Genomic DNA, 15,693 nt, shown 5'->3' with positions numbered 1-15,693 from the left:
AACTCCTAAACCAGCTTTGCCGCTAGAAGATCTGTGAAATCATCTGCAAGCTTTTAAGGAGAATAATAAACCGCACTCAAAACACTATAAACTGTAAAGTTTCCTTAACAGACTCAAAACTAAGTTGCAGTAAGGTTTCATTGACCCAATCTGTTTCACTTATTTCCTCAAGATTTCTAAAATGCATCTTCAGTTTGGTCTTTTTACTAGAGAATGCAATCAGGAAATGTCAGCAGATTTTCTGATGCAAACCATCAAGGAATTCTCTTCTTTAAGATATCTTTGGCTTTACCCACTAATTAAATTATTCTTGACAATTCATCTCAAACCCAAATTTAATTATTTTGTATTTAGTTTGTGCATGCACTTTGAAGAGTTTAGGTTTTGCCTCTTTTCATATGTATTATTACATATTTCTGCATTTCCCTTGAAGTCTACACTGCTGTTACTGGAAATATGAAAAATATACATGCCTTTTCTTGACCTTGTAACTAAGAGGCAAGTAGGTTTTGCTTGGTATTTCTTTGTTGTTTTAATTTTAGGCACCTATTAACTTACATATTATTCAGAGGATGTCATATTAATTAATTTACCTAATATTTCCTTTGTTGTTTCATTGTTAACTTTCTGTATTGGAAGAATTTTCCTGGATTTCATTTTTATTGGTCGGAATGTCTGAGCAGGCCAGACAACTAGCTATCCTCATTTGTAAAAGTTACAGAAAAAAAACATTGGCAGCAGTAAGTAGAAGACAGGGAACACATTGCTTTCACATCTTAAGCAACATGGCCTTAAACTTCAAAACAAAGAAACTGACACTGGAAATGTCACATCATCAAGCCCTTTTGTATGATTTAATGACATACTTTGTACTGAACTTGGAAACCATTGAGCTGGATGATGAGGTACACAAATACCTCAGTGTAAAGCTGACTGATGCTAGTGCTAGTAAAGCTTGAACACATGAAATTCCCTTTGGAATTCAAATGGCACATGTTCCCACATCATTTAGTTGCCTGGTTTTATTTATGTCTGGAATCACAGTTAAAACATGGGCTTTTTGTTTTCTAAGAGTTCTTTTTAAAAGCATTCTTTGTATGTATTTTCTATACATTCAAGGCAGGAATACTTCTGAAATATTTTAAAGCTGCATCCAAATACCAGCAGTATTTAAAACATTCATACACATCAAAGAAGCACTCTTTGGTAGTGGTAACTCACTTGACAGTGGTTTACTTTACAGATCAGACTGAGCAAAATAATAATGTATGTGTTATAAAAATGTTAACTTCAGGAGCTGGGATGATGAGGAAGAAGCAAAATAATTCGATGAGTAAGATATTAGGTACTTCCAAAACTGAAGTTTAATTATTGATTTTCTGACAGACTTTTAAAAAATATATATAGTCTTAAGCTCAATTCCTCATTCATAAAACAGCTATTACAAATCTCTGTAAGACTGAGACCACTTCTTAGTATGTGTATCTACAATCTGAAGACTAGGAAGCCTTGTGTACTTGTTTATGGGAAATTATATATTAAAAAAAATGCATGGACCCAGATAGTATAGCCTACCTTGGTGCACTGGGTTTGGCTGTGTGGTGCTCAGCTGCCTACTGGAACTAAACCTCAACACTTGGAAACGATCCCTCTAATTCAAAGTAGCTGTATTCATCAAACCCTTTGTCAAGAAGAAGTTCTAAGGAACACTCCCAGCAGTCTGTTTAAAAGCTAAACTCCTAATTATTACTTTCCACTTTGCCCAGTATGCTGCTGTTTCTGCTGATGAAAGTAGATGTATTTCTGAGTGGTTTTGCCTTACCTGGAAAAAAGAAATCTGTGAAGCCTGACATAGCTGCAAATAAAACACAGTTCTACTCTAAAATTCTAAACTTTATACCTGAAAAATTGCCCATTTTTCAATATTTCAGCCTGTCAGTTGAGAAAATGTCAGTAAAAAAACTAAGCTATAAGGGTAGTTTTTTTCTAAATGGAATCTTTCCTTCTCTTTCACTCCTTGTCTCTTTCATGACACTGTCCCCCTAGTCAGTGAGGTTACAGGACTTTCTTTCCAAGCAAGAATCCAGTTTCAGTTTTATTTGTACCTATGAAAGGTCAAGGCTGTGGCTGTCACCTTTCAAGGAAATAGTTTAACCACTAGATTTTTGGTTTTGTCCAGGACTGTCTCCCCTTTCTTTGTGATGGGTCACACTGATGAGGATAAAATCTGTTTCTTTGGACCAGAGAGAATTAAAAAAGCTGGACTTGATCCTGGAGCCAAGTAGTTATGCTATTTATTTGGGAAGAAGGCAATGTTATAGATCAGGGGTGTCAAACTCATTTTCACCGGGAGCCACATCAGCCTCGCGGTTGCCTTCAAAGGACCAAGTGTAATTTTAGGACTGTATAAATGTAACTACTCCTACATTTATATACAGTCCTATTTTTACATTAACATTTACATTATATATAGTCCTATATTTATATATGTTTATATACAGTCCTAAAATTACACTTGGTCCTTTGAAGGCAACCGCGAGGCTGATGTGGCTCCCGGTGAAAATGAGTTTGACACCCTTGTTAGAGCAAATACATCAGAATCGTCTGCATGTGGATTGAAAAAAACCTATTGAAAACAGGAGTTGGAGCCTAGCATATCCCTCCAGGATGCCAGCCCTTAACGTTATAGCAGTCATGGTGCAGAATAAAGAGGGAAGTGGTGCAATTAGCTTTTATTTTTAAAACTGTTGTGGTTGCCATTACATTTCCTGAGATGCCAGATCCTGGTGATACTCAGTAGGTGTCCCTGAGAATTCCTGGTAATAGAGCTGTCCTCAGGGGACTGAAGGAATGTTGATATTCTAGATTCTGATCAAGTTTAGGCATGATTTGGTATTAGCTAGGTCGTAAGCATCAAAACAGATGTGTCTTTAATGCCAGGGGAACTTTAAAGGCTGTGCTATGGCTCTTAGGAAGCTCAGGTGCCTCCTAAATTAATCGACAGCTTTGGGCTTCAGTGGAATACAAGGAGTTGCATGTTAGTAGATCAGCTGCTTGGGACACAGGGGAAAGAGAGGACCTTGAGCAAGTACCAAAGCAGCTTCTGAGCTTGACAGGAGGACTACAGGAAAAGAGCAAACTCCATCCTATGCTGAAAGGAGTTGTGAAAGAGGATTAGTGGTTTTGAAAGTTGTGGAGAACCATATTGTGAATATACAATGTATAGGGCAGCTTGCTTGGTGTGTGGTAGAGGCAGAAACTGAAGCAGCACAAAGTGGACCAAGTCCCTACAGATGGCAGCTTTTTTCTGGGGTTTATGCTGGCACAGTTGTTAACGAATTTTTCACACAATAGCTAGTAAGTAAAAATCAGCATGTAAATACTATTTTAAAGTTTTATATTGTAATGCTTATTTTAAGTCAATTAAAAGTGAAGCAAAGTTCTACATTAATGAAACCGAAATCCACTGGTTCCCATTTCCCATTCATACATTATTATGAATTAATTTGATGGAGTGTTAAGTTGTTACAGCTGGGCAAGTACTCATTGGGGAAATCAACAATAGTAAGAAAGCCCAGTAGTATTGTGTGAAGTCACCAAGCATGAAAGAATTTGCTTCATTATTGGCCTTATTAAAAATAGCATATTCGCAGCTATGCATGCTGAAAGCTGTATATGTACACACAAAAGGAAATTTAGAAATATAAGTATTGTATTAATATTTTGGTTCATCTCTCATTGTTTTGGTGGCATCTGTAAAAGAAAGTAGCAAAGTAACTGAGGAAGGTCACTTTTGCATTTCAGCGCCCAGGGAAGCAGGAAGGATGCACAGAGACACATGGTTGGAAACCTGGAACCGCTTCTTGGTTCTGTCTGTGAAAAGTGGGGCAGAAAGTTCTTCAGAGCCGAGTCCCTCCTCATCTTCTGCCTGGGGCAGGCTTGCACTGGGTGTTGCATCGCAGATGTCTTCCAATCCCAGAGCTAGTAAGAAGATCAGTACAAATTAAAAAGCCTGGAGATTCTAATTAACCAAATTCTATTGACTTGTTTTATCCAGCCAGTTTGAAGATAGTTGTTATCCTCATCTTCTCTATCCTTCTTCCTATTAGGAAAACAGAATAACTGAAAGCTCGGTTTCTTTCAAGTGAAATGATTTTTAGTGTTCAAAACTTCAGATAAGATTTCAAGTAAGTCTCCCTTGCTTCTGAGATTTGATCATCAATAACAAACTGCCTGTCCTGTAATATGATAGTCCTAAATTTATTTGGAAAGGAGAGTAACAAAGCATTTTGCAAAGTATAAATATTAATCAAGTTTCCATATAATAGATAATTCAGGAGTGACTTTGCCCGAAAGTGAGGCAGAGATTTGCTCTTCAGTAGGAGCTGACTGCTTGTCTCTCTCTATTTTCTGGCTTTTTTATAGAACAATCCTTCTAAAGCAGTCCTCTGTCTCCAGAGCCGTATGACAGAGAGCAGTTAAATCCCTGTAAGTGAGTAGCAATGGCAAATACGCTGCCATGGACTCTTCAAAAAGCAGCTTTGTAATGCATTTGCTCCCTTATGATTTCATGGAACATTTTTTTCTTTTTGGAAAATGTATGAAAGGCTAACATGCCTTTTGATTTTTTTTTTCCATACTGGTCTGGTATAACAGTAAAAAAGTAGCCAAATAGTAGTAATTTGTACAAATTATGCCACATGCAGCTTTATTGTGGAACACACATACACAAAACCTGCTGAAGAGTGTATTAATAACAAAAAACAGGCTATGAGAGTACAATGCTAGTAACGTAATAAGGAGATACAGCATAAATATATCTGCTCGGCATTCACATCTCGAGATTTATGGTCCTGGCCTCTCAGCACCAAAGGCTTAGCTGGATGCTGCCTAAGCCACTTTTGAGGATTTCTCAATCCTCAAGACGGAAGCTGCTTTCTCAGTTCTTAGTCACTCATAAGTAATATTCTCTGGAAAATTTAGAATCTAATTCTGGGAATTATGAACTTAACTTTCTGGAAAAAGAAAAGGATGTAGACCTCAAAGAGACCTCTAGCAAAGGATTTAAGTGCTTCAATTATTAGCTCAGAGGCTCCCTTCCTCATAAAAAGCCCTGCTTTTTTGAGCATGCTGACTGTGTAGGTGGAATAGCACATTCTTTCAAATTGATGCTCAGGCTGGAACTATTAAAGAAAAGTGTAAGTCACACTACTGTGGTAACAGTTCCTCCTACATTTTCATGGGATGGAAATCTAGAAAGTTGTCTGTTAGCCTGATACAGTTAGACTTCTCATGGTGGTTAACTGAACTATTAGTTACCACATTTCATCTCCTTAAGCGTAAATATATAATGTGGGTAAAAGCCCAGAGACAAGTAAGTAATTAGTAAATTACAATGTAAAGCCGTAGTGTATAGAGGACAGCCTTTATTTCCTCCAAGATTTCAGAAGCACATTCTGCTTTATGCAAATATGACTTGGCAAGTTTGTATGCAAGGAATTCTTGTTAAAACTCAGTCAAGAACAGATCTGTCGAGATAAACTTCAAATCTTGTTAGACCTGTTTATTTCCACTGCTTTTTATATGAAACTCTTCAGATAAGAAGCTGCACACAGACAGAAAAGCTGTAGGGAAGGAGAAGAGATTTGATTTGAATTCCAGTCCATAGTATTCACAAGTATATTTATATGTGTAATCCCTGGTAGGTCATCAATCATTTAGAATCAGAGAACACTTAAAAGCAGATGTATACAATAAAGTTAGAAAAATATACATCTGGAATACAGTAAGATACAGTGGACGTGGTTGTATGAATGCTTATTAAATGTAACATGCTAGGTATTATTTTGGTTCTTTTCCAACAGGAAAGTTTCGGATTTCCTAAAAAAATATGAGTATTGGGAATATCTGCAGCTCCTTATCTTGCCTTCTGTCACAGCCCAGCTGTGCAGTAATCTTCAGACCAAGGTAGCATCTTGCAGCAGCTCTTATACTGCTTGGTTGACACTTCATTGGGAGTGTGAGAAGCAAGCTCAGGTCTTTACCTGGATACTTAAATAGCTGGTAACTGGAGCTGGAACGGGAAGTCCCTGAAGGCAGGTAGGGAAGGTGCAGTAGTGGAATAAGGAAGAACATGGTTCTTAAGGAAAAGGAACAAGGTGGATGCTGTTTTACAAGGAGGTGTGCAAATAATGCTCAGCCTGTATCACTGAATCACAGACAAGTCTGGGTTGGAAGGGACCTCTGGAGATCATATGGCCCCACCTTCTGCTGAAACAGGGCCTGAGATGAGGCTACCTGGAGCTTCTTAAGCCGAGGCGTGACTGTTGCCAGTGAGGCTGATTCCATCACTTCTCTGAGCAACCTGTTCCAGCATTGGATGGTTTTCAAGGTGAAGAATCTCCCTCCTATATCCAGATGGATTTTCCCTGAAGCTACTTGTGCCTCTAGTCACATCACCATGCATCCTTGTGAAGAAAGCACCTCCATCTTCCCTATAACTACTTTTGGATGACTGTGATTGATTCTCCAATGTTGGGCTGAACAAACTCAATCGATTCCATCTCTCTTCATGTGCCATATTCAAGCTGGTAGGTTAGTCCTCTGAGGCAAGTACACTTGCACAAGTTACGCAACTAGGATATACTTCTTCTCTGGAAGAGGCAGAATATTGTCAAGGACTGAAATGGGAAGGGCTAGTGAAATCCTTGCTGATTTCTGATGCACAAAATTTTCACTGTACTTAAAAAACCTCGTTGGATCAACTACCCGGGAATGTGGATCTGAAGTACAGTTGATTCAGGAGTTGATTCAGTTTTGAAGACTGAGAGGGAATCAAGGGATGGATGGGCTAAGAGAGGCGGGTGGCTGAGAGTCTAAGGAAAACTTCTCAGTGGAAGGAGCAGCTTCCTACAGCTGGTCAGGAAGTAATGTCCCCTGACTGTTAGGATTTATAAGGTTTTGAGAGATTTCTCTTTCATATCAGGACAAAGCTGAGATCTGAACCATGACTAAATCAGAATATTTTTTTGTTTAACAGCTCATGAACAGTCAGTGTTTGTGACAGCTTTTAAAAGGTAAAATATGTAATTCTGAGAAGTCTTTTTTTTCCAAAAAAATGTATTATCTATAGACTAATCTTCTATTCTGTTTGCTTTAAATTAATTAGAATTTTCACTAGGGAGAGCAAAAAGCATAATCAGAAAATAACTAGTGCAAAAGGCCGGCAGGAGTGCTGAGAGTCATTCTGGGGAAAAGGAGAAGGCTCAGCCAGCAAAAGGGACTCTGGTGCTGGGTGTTTTGAAGAGGATCTTGTGGCATTTAGGAAGATCCTGGTACCTTTCACTGATTGTCACAAACATGGGCCTGCCCTGGGTAAATTAAGACTGTTGTAGAGCTCACCTATCTGTAGTGTCATACTTCCAAAAACTATGGTGGTTAACTTGGATACAAATTCTGCTTAAACAATAATTTTCTTACCAGAAGACAGTGTGCTTTTTTTTTTAATAAAGAAATTAGTAGGTTGTGTTCTCAAACAGTAGTAGATAAAGGAGCTGCTCATCTTCCATGTTTTGTGCGGAGCACACGGTCTTGCTTATTGCCCTGGTTACTCTATCACCTCTTGCCACAGGATTTGAGATAAATGCCTTTTACAGGATTTTAATAGGTGTGTGATAATTAAATTAATATGAAAATTATCTTGTAGTTGAATAGGTTTTTTGGTTAGGACCTGCCCATACATAGCAAGTCTTAGCACATTAGTTTATTTTGGTTAGGGTGATGGGAGGGCAGGGGTGAATACTAAATTCATTAAAATTTGTTATTTCAGATATCCCCAAACTGTTTCTTAAATGCGGTCAAACTTGTTACAGTATGATGTCAGAGAAAACATACTACAAAAGGTGGATCAGATTCACAGGTTTGCAGAGGGAGGAGACGTCTTCAATCAAAAGGCCAGTGCGTTCACCTTCCTGCCGGATGTGGACAAGTTGTTTGATTTCCTTCTGGGTCTGAAATGACTTAAATCTGTAGGTCCTGCTTTGTTAATCAGAGCCTCGATCAAAGGGTTGTGGAAGCCCAGATTGGCTCCTTCTTTTCTCAGCTGTGAATGCCGTTCTGCTTCACACAGCCAGCCACACCTTCAGAGCAGCAGAAACCGGACAGCAGTGTCTTGTGTCCTAATCACAAGGATATAGAGCAATTGCCTTTCTTTCCTGCTACCGAGGTGCTTGTTTGAAGATTGTTTGTACTTAAAACGTTGTCTAAGTCTCAAAACATTGCATGGCTTGATGATTTAACACACTGCCGGAATGCGCAGTTTCAGTATTCCAAGATAATATAGCAAATGCTGGGCTACTGGGAAAGGAGAAAAGAAACTCCTCCATAGCTTAGCATTCATTTTTCCTTACTAAAAGTTTCAAAGAAATATTTAACTTCCTGTCAAGTCAAATGTTTCTGATAAAGTGATTTTGATCTTTTTGTTCAGGAAAACCCCAGCTTTGGTATAAAGCAAATAAGTTTCTTCCTGCCCGGACTATTGTCTAATGGAAATGGCGGTGGGAATGAAAAGGTACAAACACAATTGCTTTATAACCAGCCTACACTTGCAAAGCATTATCTCAGGATAGTCAAATAATAGTAATACATTAAGATGAGGACAGACTTATAAAGGATAGTTTTTGTATGAATCACTATGCTCACCAAACACTAATCTGCAATAATGATATCCTTAATTGTCACTATTGCAGGAACAATGCTTACCTCAGCCTTCCTCAGGAAAGTCATTGCCTAGAGTTATATCAATGCCTAGATAGATATAATATATTATATACCTCTCTACAATATCTGTATGATATGTGATATATATCGTATGTATAATGTATAATATATTATAGAGAAATATTGCCTAGAATTATGTTAGGTAAAAATCCTGGATTCTTAAATCACTTCACAGGGAACATATAAGTAGTGTATAGTACTAGAGATTTTTTTTTCTAAGGATTCATTTGACCTTTATGCAGCCTCCTAAAGTAAACACCCAAATTATTCCATAGAACCCCTCAAGGGTGTTAAGTCAACAAAAGGCCTTGTATCTCCAAATACTTGCTTCGGGTGATAGCACACTGCAAATAGAAGCCATAATCAGGATTTGCACCTGATGTTTTTAAAATATAATCTTGTCTCAGCTACTGAGGTCCTATGGTAAAGGTAATAAGGTCCTGCTGAATATTTTCACATTCCTTCAGTTCAAAATATTTTGACTGAAAAAAAGCTAAGGCGTTTTTTTCCACTAGTGTTTGTCCATACACCACGGTCAGAACAGAGTGCAAGCCGAATCAAAACAGCGCTGCTGTATAAGGTCAGATCCTTGACTTAATTCTCCACTGCAAGGAACTCTGACAAGAGGATTTTATTTCCCCCTTAAAATATGAAAAAGCCTTTTTTCGAAAGAAAAATCAAACTCCTATAGCGGGGTAAGTTCTATTTAGAGAAAATAGCATCAGGTATTAACACTCTGTAAACTTAGTACTTTATGCTGCTTCCCTCTCAGCTCTTCCTCCTGCCTTTTTGCCAGAGTGGTTGTCACGGGTGGCAGGAGGGCTTGGATGCAGAAGGACCAGCCCCTTGCACAGCTCAGGGTAATGGGAGCATCAGTCGGAGTCTAAGAGATGCTACTGAAGTTGACGTTTGCTCTAAATTCAGATTTGTGGTTAAAACAACAAAGCTTTTTACCCCACTTTTCAAGCAATTTATAGTTGAAAAGCAGTTGAAATCTAGCAGAAAAGTAAGCAATAGTTTCAATTACATTTTGCTGTTAGGAGACGGATTATACAGGTAAATTTTGCTGTCTGTTGTGGGGCCACTGGTAGTATCAGAGCTGGAAAAAAATGAGATGTGATCAGAGTAACAGGAAGGAGAGCATGAGCTGATTAATCAGCACACTGACAGTGGTCATCATTGCTAAAGCTGACATGGAAACAACATTACGGTGTTTGAGGCAACCCATGAGAATAGATGAGAACAAAACCGGGGCACGATTGAGTGAAATCAGGGGTTTTCTGAAGCAGGACGTTCTGCTTCAGCAAAGGAGGGGAGATGCTTGCTGGCTGCATGTTTGTCTCTTCATAAAATCACTGACTAGTTTAGGCTGTGACTTTCGAAAGAGCCCAACAAAGCTCTGACTCTCGCAGAGGACATCTGGCTGATGCACTTTCCAGCCACAAAATCCACAGCTGCTTCCTAAAGTAGGCGGCACGTAAGTCAGAGTAGGTATCAAGATCAGTTCAGCTGAGCATTGCAGAGCAAGGAGCTCTGCTCCTTAAAATAGCAACACAGATCTATTTTAGCAGCCGAAAAGGTTACCAGCTCCCCTACAGCCATGCCAAGAGCTTGTGCTTTAATCAGCTGAGGAAGTGTTGGCACGTAATCCTTGCCGGTCACACAGAGAGCTCCTTACAGGCCTTCCCAAGTGGGCAATAAGAGTGATTTTAAGTTAGCTTAAGTGGTGAATCTGGTGGGGACAGGGATTACTTTTGCTCCTTTGTGCATTCTTGGGGTTGTGTCCCCACCCATTGTACAGATGATTAATAGAAAACCCATCTGCAGTAAATAATTCTGTGGAGAACTGCCCTATTGACACCTGGGATTTTGTCTCACTCAGTCTTCTCTCTTCCAACCCTTTTTTCTATTTGCTGACTTTTGTAAGTTTATATTAGTCAGTCTGGTCAAATGGCTAGTCCTGTGAATAGCCCAAATAAGGGGATATTTTGTTGGTTTTTGCTTGTTTGTGCTATGGTTAATGCATCTTCCTTTTTTTTGACAGTTAACACTTCTCCATGTATTTAACAGAGATGTTGACATTGTATTCGGTGCCTCAGTGCTGGCTGACCTGCCGGGAACAACTAAGCCATCACAGCAATCCAGAAGAATCCTAAATAGCTTGTAAGCCTTACAGTAAATGTGAAATGGAAATCATGGCTCATTGTTTGTCTGAGGAGCTTCTGTCAGCTAAAAATAAGTCACTTCTTTAGAACTTAGCTGGTAAACTTTAAGTCCTAGAAGTACAGGCAACATAAAGCAAAATTTCGTTTCTAACCAGTCAGTTCTGGGTCAGGGAGAAAATAAGCTATTTTATGTTTGAAAGTGTCTCCTTTATCCACCACCACCCTGCAAACTTAGTTAATTTTCATTCTAAGTTCCACAGCGCTGCAAATGCACATGCTTTGCTATGTTCATTATTGGCATCTGGTTCACATCAGAGTAAGCTTCTAAGCCAGAATAACAGGTGACACATTAAATTAGCTTGTCTAGAGCTCCAATTAAAATGTTACAGCAATGAGTAGATAACAAAACGAGGATATCTCAGGTATCCTCAGAAGTGTGGTGGCTGTCAGCTAACATCAGGTTGAATTTTGTCTTGAATGTAAAATGCTGCCTAACCTAGAAAAGGGATCAATCGCGAAAAATCTGCAACTTTATGTCAGAAAGATGTGATCCAAAAATTTTATACTGGTTCTTTTTTTCAGTACACAAATGTATTAATAGGAGAAGTGAGACAACTGATATTCTTCACATTACTCCATTATTTTTTACATAAGATGGTTTTTACTTTTGAGAATAGAAAGAGCCTTTTTTTTTTCAGTGGCATAGAAAGTAAATCTGAGTAACTGCATTGTTTTTAAATTGCTTTAATTGCCAGTGGTTGCTAGTCTATTCGGTACAGCTGTAAGATTAAAAAATGCTATTTTTTCATGAAATGGGTAGTAATTTAAGGAACTCTCTTAAGCCACTCCATAATAGTGTAGCACTCCCATAACCAAATGCTCAGAATTAGGTGAACATGTTTTCTGAAATACTGGGTGGCGGAGGCTTTACATTTGGAAAAAAAAAAAAAGCTTTGGTAACCTCTGCAATTTTTCCTAAAGATTTACTCCCGCACAAAAACGCTGCTTGTCCTATTTATATTTTTTCAGTGATGTTACTGATATTAAGACTGGTTATGAAACACTTTTATAATAGCTATGATGATACAAGTTTTATGAAATGAGAAATATGATAACCTGCAATATTATACTAAAATTTAAAATCGTTCAGAAGTTCTGGAAGTCAGAACTCTACTTACGACCTGAAGTACTGTAAGTGAAACTCGTGCATAGTGATGACTCCTTATAACCTGTCTATCTAGGTTACTACAAAATGTTAGCTGTGCTGCAAACTTGCTGTGCTGCCCTGTGCTCCTTGTCTGTCCTGCCCTGCAGCACCTTATGGAAAAGCACTGCCACTTTGTACTCAACAGTGAGTTACGTGAGTGATCTTTAGCTCTTCAGTACTGTGTTGTCCTGTCTACAGTCTCACGATGTGTTATGTGTATTGTTGGTAACAAGGCAGCACCTTCATATTACCACTGTACCAAAATGTCTTCCTTAGGAATGGGGAGAAGCAGGGTGCAGTCTGCTTTTTAAAATAAGATAAAATTGGAAAGAAGCGAGGAAATAATAATACTAGTAATTACAAGATGTTTTTTCCAAAACCTGAAGAATGTGCAGGTGTAAACATCTCCTTCTGGCTGAGAAGAACAGAGAAATGTCTCAGTGAAAAGCATCCTCAGACACACTAAACAGAAATATGTACATCAGAGCTGCTAATATTTAGACTCCTGGATGAAAATCAGCAATATGAGGGAGAGCTTCACCTAAGAATCAAGATCTGCTTTGAAGTATTTCATGCAGTAACTATTTTTTAAAGGTATTGACTTTAAGAGATAACAGGAAGCAAAATAAATCAGAGGATGCAGATCTCTAAGGAAGGAAGAAGTGGTTGGCAAGAACAGCAGTGGGTTGGTCATGCCGTAGTTCCAACAGCTGCCACTATCCAGCATGTATTTATGTTACATTTTGAGGGGGTAAACTTTGCTTCTATATGAATAAACAAGGTGTGTCCTTAAACACAGCTGAGGCCCGGAGGTGTTTACCGGACCAGAGGGACTATGAGACAAGGCTGGTATGTGACTGAGCTCACATGCTGCTTCATTAAAAGGAAGACGTGAATGATGGTTTGTGGCTCCATGGCACGCTTGCCTGCACTGATGATATCAGTAGGTGTGTATTTGCTAGATATGGGGCTTATTCTTCCAGTTTGCTTTGTGCCTACTAATCTTTTCTAAGACCAATTATTGCTTTAAAGCAAGTCTTTAAATAGAAAATAGTTATCTTATTGACGTTTAATTTCTTGGGAATTCTTTAATGGTGTTTTTCTCCAGAAGACTTTGTTCCAGCAACTGTTTACATCTCTAGAGGAAATTGTACAGTTTCTTCTACAATAATATTGTATTTTAATACACCCACAGTATGTACAATAAAGTAACAGTAGAGTGCTGTAAGAAAGAACAGGTTTCAGAATGTAGTGTTAAAACTTCATTATTCAGTATAGTCCTTTGGCACCTACAGAAACTTTGTAGTCTGGCTTCATCATCGGTGCAGAATATCTCTGGTTCATTCACCAGAGAGGGTTCAAACGGCAGCTGCAGCCTGTGCACATGGTCACCAGATTTGGGCTCTTCCGTGTTGACAGAGTGAACGTTCTGTAGAGCCCCCAAGCCATCCTGGCCTCTTTGCTGACCACAGACGTGGCAATAAATGTGTCCTCAAGCAGAGCTGTCTTGGGTTATCTGGGCCTTGCTTGTGGACAAATGGAAGCCTTAAATTTGTGCCCACAAGTGTAAACTATGTATTACCTAACCCATTTTTATATGTTACTTAATACTGTGATTCTGTCTCTTCCTTACTAACAGCCTTCTCACTTTAATAAAACTTTTCCCTTTTTTCAGAGTGATATATCTGCAAAATGGAAAGTTAATGCTGCTTCAGACCCAGATATTCTAAGGATAAATCTGATTTAAACAGAACTAGGAATGGAAAGATAGTCCTTCAGAATTGATAATAACACCCCCTTTGCAGAGTTCATACTGAAGGGTTTCTGCAGTGCTGGGTTTGTACCACATCATATTTTCCTCAGAAGTTTCAAACAAACTTCAGGCTTTCCAAGAAGTGTAACTCAGGCTTCTTCTTTCATGTTACCTGCCTCTATCTGCAAGTACATTTTTTTGTGTAAGGAGTGCTTTCCTTCCTCAGGAGTAAAGCTTTTGTAAACTTCTTTTTTTGCTAGTCTTTTTTTTTTTTAATTTTAATGTTTGGTTACCATATGATCTGAAGCACTACACTGTGAACTATCAATTCCTAATATAGATCTAACTGTACTTCGAACTCTGAATGGTGGTCACACACCCCTGGACAAGGCAGAAATGTCTCTCACTTGTATCAGATAATGGTGCTGGAGGGGGCAAATATTATTAATTGCTTATAGCATATTTGCAAAGAATTAATTACTGTTTGTGATCTTAGGAAACTATTATTTTTATATAAGAAATAAACTACAGTTTAAATCAAACATGTTCAAACCTTTTCGGTGCATTCCCATTCTAGGGCATGGGATAGAATTGCAAGACATTATAATACTGCCTTTTTTGAACATGTATCATTGCAATCTTGCCATGAAAAATAAGCCCCCTATGACTAGCCTACCTCCTCCAAAATATGAATAAGCAGGAAGCAGCAGTCTGAGTATTTGGCAAGTAAACCAAGAATAAAAATGAGCATAATTAATGCTAATCACAAAGCAAGTCTCCCAACAATTTCTAAAGCAGTGAAGGCATCAAGCCAAATACCTAGTGAGATATTTTCATTTACCGAGCAAGCACATGACCCCAGAAATACAGGAATGGTTACAGAAGGAAATTGTTCTCAGAGGTGGCAACATTAATTCCTTTCAACAATACGGTTGCGGAAGGTAGAAAGCAAAATAAACCCCCTAGGCCCATAGTGAAGTTTCAGAGACTTTACTAAAGTGTACCACTATGATAATTTATTTAAGTTTTCTATATATTAACAGTAGGACTTTAGAAAGTAACATTTAGTTGAATACAACTTCGACTGAAAATTTTGTGCAAAATAAGATATGGGAAAGGTGGTAGTTTTCCAAATACGTGGAGCTCCTGTTATGTTCTCAGTATTTCTTTTCATTCCTTGATAATGGAACATCATGGAAACAGGAATGTTGTCGCAGCCTGAGGAACAGTGCAGATATTTTTTATTCACTGACATTTCTATTGCACAATTCTAAAGACAATACGAGGAAATTCCTTCTGCCAAATTACAGAGACACTAGCACTAAATTATCAAACAATTGCTAGCTGGGAGATACGTGGAGATTTTCGACAAGGCAGGACACTGGGAATGCGGTTCTATTTCAATTACTATAGCAATAGATGATCTCTGCAGTTATTTCTGGTATGGCCGAGAGAGGGCATCCTTTTCCAATCAAATCATGACATGAATACTGAAATAATAGAAGTTTCTGAAGAACCTAGTTAATTTTTTTAACTGTTCTGTCACATTTTAACTAAAACTTTTTGAAGCTTAAAAATGCAACTGCTTAAAAAGCAGGCTATAGCTCAATCTACACGTTGTTTGAGGCTATTTTAAGACCTGCGATACAAATTTCCCAGTACAGCCTTTCATTTAGTGCTTGTCTGGTTTCAGTAAGATATGCTTTATCTCCTCTACCAAGAGTAAATAATCCACATTAGTAAGAGTCTACCTCTTTTAAATTAGTTCCTTAATTGCAGACTTTTGATCT

The sequence above is a fragment of the Caloenas nicobarica genome, chromosome 4 (genome assembly GCF_036013445.1).
Source record: "Caloenas nicobarica isolate bCalNic1 chromosome 4, bCalNic1.hap1, whole genome shotgun sequence".
Classification (NCBI taxonomy): Eukaryota; Metazoa; Chordata; class Aves; order Columbiformes; family Columbidae; genus Caloenas; species Caloenas nicobarica.
This window is presented reverse-complemented; position numbering follows the sequence as displayed.